Source organism: Phragmites australis, chromosome 18, assembly GCF_958298935.1.
Source record: "Phragmites australis chromosome 18, lpPhrAust1.1, whole genome shotgun sequence".
NCBI lineage: Eukaryota > Viridiplantae > Streptophyta > Magnoliopsida > Poales > Poaceae > Phragmites > Phragmites australis.
In genome coordinates, this window is record NC_084938.1 from 4,931,092 (window position 1) to 4,936,187 (window position 5,096).

Consider the following 5,096-nt stretch of genomic DNA (forward strand, 5'->3'; position numbering starts at 1 on the left):
CTCTAACTTCATTGGATTTGTGAAGTGTAGCATGCTCACGTGCATATTGACATATGGGTCCACTACAACTGATTGTTGCAAAACTGCAAAATATACTTAAGTGAATGAAACACGATCTTTGATATGAATTGAGTATGATCTATCACCTTTTTCCCCTCATAGCGAGATATAGGCATACAAATCGCGTTTAGTTTCATGTTGTCAATGCAAAACTCGATGAACTCCTCCGCAGTCCACCCTTAGGCAATACAACCTTCTAAGAGACCTCGGTTACGAACATATTTCTTCAGAACTCTATGAACCTTTCAAAAGGATACATCTGATGCAAAAACACAGGGCCAAGGTTCTTTATCTCACCCATAATGTGAATGATTAGATGGGGCATTATATAAAAAAATATCAAAGAGAAAATAGTCTCAAACTGACATATAGTATGGACCATGTCTTTCTGCACCTTTGTTAGTTTGTTTGAATCAATAACCTTGTGAAATTACGTTGATGAATGAACATAACTTTATGATTGTGTCTCAGACCTTATCTGGCAGAATACCTCTAATTGCAATTAGAAGTACATGCGTCATTATCATATGACAATAATGAGACTTCATGTCAACTAACTTATTATCTTTTATGTTTACTAAGCTCCTGATTGTAGAGGAGTAACCAGTCAGAACTTTGACATCACGCAAGCAATCACATAGGCTGATCTTTTCTTCCTTGCTCATAGTGTAGCAAGTTGTGAGAAGTTTTTTTTTTGCTGTTGTCTAATTGTATGTAATATAGATCCTTCCTGAGGTTTATTTCTTCTAGGTCCAATCGTGCACTTAGTGTATCTTTTGTTTTGCCAGATATGTCTAGTAAGGTACCAATCAAGCTATCAAACACATTCTTCTCCACGTGCATGATGTCGATTGCGTGTCAGACCATAAGATACTTTCAATAAGGTAGCAACCAAAATATTGATCTCTTTTTTCACATCGGAGCATGTTGCTTAGTCGGGGATTTTGTACTACCTGTCCCTTTCTAAGTACAACTGTAACTTTCTTTACCATCTTAAATACCTATTCTCCAGTGCGAATCTTCAGATCTTGACAAGGCTCCACTGTCTCATCAAAAGCCCTTTTATTCTTCAGTATGGGTGATCCGAGCGAAGAAACCTACAGTGACCCATGAAGATCATTTTTCGACTATTTGTCAGCCATTGCCCCTGTTTCCTCCAAGCACTAAACACATCCATTGTACCATTTTACAGTCTGCCATGATAGGTTACCAAGAGCATGCCAATCTAAGATCGTTATGAACAACATTGTGTGAAGGGTGAAATTATCACGTTTGTACTCATCCCATACACATACGCCATCTTTCCATAGTAGAGAAGATCTTAAACTAATGGTTTGAGGTACACATCGATATCATTGCTTAGTTGATTCGGCCCACTAATCAACAAAGGCATCATATGATACTTTCGCTTCATACACATCCAAGGTGGAAAGTTCTAGATACAGACAGTCATGGGCCAAGTGCTATGAGTACTTCCCATTTTGCTGAAAGGATTCGTCACATCCGTACTCAACCCAAACCATATATTCCTCACTTCACCTCTAAATTCTTTGTATTTTGTATCGAATCTCCTCCATTGCATGCCATCAACAAGGTGTCTAAGCATTCCATCTTTCTTGCACTGTTCAGCGTGCCATCGCATCAACTCGGTATTCGCTTTGTTAGCAAAGAATCGCTTCAAACGGGGGATTATAGCGATTTACCAAACCACCTTAATGGAAGGTCTGTTCTTCTTTCACTTCACCACATTAATGCCATCACTCTTGATATCATCAACGTTGTGCCTTTACCGTGGTGCATTGCAAATGCAACACACTTCCAAGTCTGCATCATGTCCTTGAAACAATATGCAGTCATTTTCACATGCATGCATTTTCTCTACTTTCAATCCCAACAGTCAAACAACCTTCTTAGCATGGTACGTATTTTTGGGCAACATGTTTCCCTTTGGAAGTAATTCACTCAAGAATTCTAACAATCCATTGAAGCCCTTATCAGCCAAACCATTGCTAGCCTTCATTTGCATTAATATCAGCACGACTTGCAACTTGTGCTCATCTTTATAGTTCGGGTAAACTGGTGTTTTAGAGTCCTCTATCATGCATTGGAACTTTTGATGTTGTCTTTCACTGGTGAAGTCCCCCTCCTCATCACGCAGCATTTGTTCTATGTCATATTCATTGTTGCCAACAAAAGAATATTAAAATGCTAATATATCGAAGTCTTCATTAGTTATCATATCATTGCCTCCGTCTTCTTCGATTGTTGGTTGCACTTCATGCACAACATCTTTAAGTTCACCATGCTCAGTCCAACGGGTATAGCCTGCCTTGAAACCCCTATGAATCAAGTATGTACGAATCTGCTCTATGTTTGAAAATTGCTTCTCGTTCTTGCAATCGACATTTGAACAACATTTATAGTTATCGGCGTGCTTCCTTTTTGGCTTCTTGTATACCACGACAGCTCTCAAAAAAGCCTCAACGTCATTAAAGAACTCTGGCCCTCGATCCTTGTACATCCATGACCGGTCCATCTACAAATCATTATAATCAAACCCATACAACTTATATTCATTAAACATTTCAAAATCTAGAACAAATTTATTGAATTACCTCGTATCTTGATTGGTCCCTATTTGAGTGCCCATCTTCTTTTGGTACTTGGGCCGGGTCGGGGGACCCACCTTCTAAAGGCTGTCATGTCTGATTGCGGCCCGTGAGTGGATGTGTTAAATTCACTACGTTAATACACAACATTTTATCAACTATATTAAATTCACTATGTTGATTAATGAATAGGGAAAATTCATTGGATTAGTATTTAAATTCAAGACTTTAAAAATATACTTAATCCACATACTAAAAAACTAGAGCTAGATTTTAATGTACACACCCACATCTATTTACATGTAACTGTAATCTACTCCTTAAATCATCTACAATGACAAAATTGCGATGTTTCTCTAAATTATATATCAATTGGAGCTATTGCTACTTCCAAAATCATCATCAAGGAACAATCATCTACATTCAAACCTAGAGCAATCTAGCAACTAAATCCAATTATGAATAAAATGTAGATCAACTCTATACATCTAATAATGACAAAATTACAAACTTTTCTTAAATTAGATCTCAATTGGGTCTCAAAATTTATCACTATGGAACAACCATCAACCATAAAGTAATCTATCAAGTAAATCTATCTAAAAATAAAATATATATAATCTTATTAACCTTAGAGCACCTTGACTCCTCCAAATTTTGAATGCTCCAACCGAAAGGATGGCAAAAATGGCACCCGACGTTGTTCTGCTTGGGCTCGAGGTGGCTTTGTTCTGGTCAAGTTTGGGGCATAAGATGGGCTTTATACTGTAGCAAACATCAATGCCGATTGGTAGTTGGAACCAGCATTGATAGTCGTTTTCAGTGCCACTTCTTAGTGGCTCAATCATTGTTCGCGCGCGGGATATTAAGAACAAGCACTGATACATTTTCAGTCCCAGTTACTGTTCAACTGGCACTGATGAGTCATTATTTTTAACTGACTCTGTAGTAGTGACAAGCCAGCCTAGGCTCATTAGCAGGTCTTGACTACCACTGGCACAAAGAGAAGAAGAGGTGCAGCGTTAGCTCGAAGGGGTTGCTCGCCCGAGGAGAAGAGGAGGCTTCACGGTCCGATGTCAGGGTGAAGGGGAACCAGGCTGCAGGGGAAGCCGACGGGATCTGGACCCAGAGATGGGGTGGGAGCCGGGCCTTCGGCTGCCGCATGGGGAGGGGGATTGATCCACCGGCTAATTGCATGAGCAGCCGAGTGTGCTACCAGCTTGCCGCTGCGAGGATGTGCAAGTGCGATGTGCGAACTTGGAGAGAGATGAGAGACCTAGGGTTTGGTTCTGTTTGTGGGCTACTGGGCCTGGGTAACTGGGTCATGGCCTGTGGGTGCAGAAGCTGCCTTGATCCCGGACTCGATCGGAATCGGGGCACCGACCCGATGACACCGCAGGTCTAATTTCACACCTAAACCCACCTCCGTCTGATCTAAAGCCTATGAGGGCTCGACCCGACCAACCTGACCCACTGCACCCTTATCTGGGGGGAGGTGGTTGCTATGAGAGAGCCTCCACAATGGCTGCAGCAAGAATAGCATCAGGATCTTACTGGTCGTCAGCCATATATGGTGGCAAGCAGAGGAAGGAGGAGCCAAAGAAGGAAAGGATCTGAATCACTTCCTCCGATCACAAGTCGTTTTAGGTTTGTCCTAAGTTAAATATTTTTAGCTTTGACCATCAATAGTTAAAAATCTACATAGGTTTACAACATAAGGTTAATTGATACTACTAGATTCATCATGAAAAATAATTTCATAATATATAACTATTTCTATTTAATACAATACAATTTTATAGAAATTGATCATCAAAGTTTCACCTTGTAGACCGTGTCGTTGTTGTAAAAGACTTATACTTCTGATTGGAGTAAGTAGGCTGATACCAGGAAGGAAGTAGATTATTTGGAGAATTGTTTCACACCTTGTATTGCAGCCTTGCCATGCATACAACAGGCATACATTAGGAAGGTAATTATTCTATAATTACATGAATAACTATCCTATTAATATGTAGTTAATGCAATTAACCTATCCTATAATTAGGCCTAAGGATTCTATAGAATATGCCTGATTCTATACAAGGCTGGAGACAGATGAGAGAGCATATTCCAACAATTTGAGTTGATTGATATGGTCTTATTTAATTCGATTTTCAATTATAATGTTTTGAAGCAAGACTCAGTAATTTTCTGGCTTCTTTTTTAAGAAGTTAGAATTTATGTTTTGACCCTCCTTTTTAGTTTTTGTGTAAGCTAAACAATGTCATTTTTCTTCATACGTGGAATATATCAATTTGATGATCTATTTGTCCCATTTGGTTCACTCCCTTAGCATGGATGTCAGTTCTTGCAATAACTATTTTGGGGGTTTTCTTGTAAGAGGCTTCAAAAAATAATGATATTTGACATTTCCGTTTTCCAAGG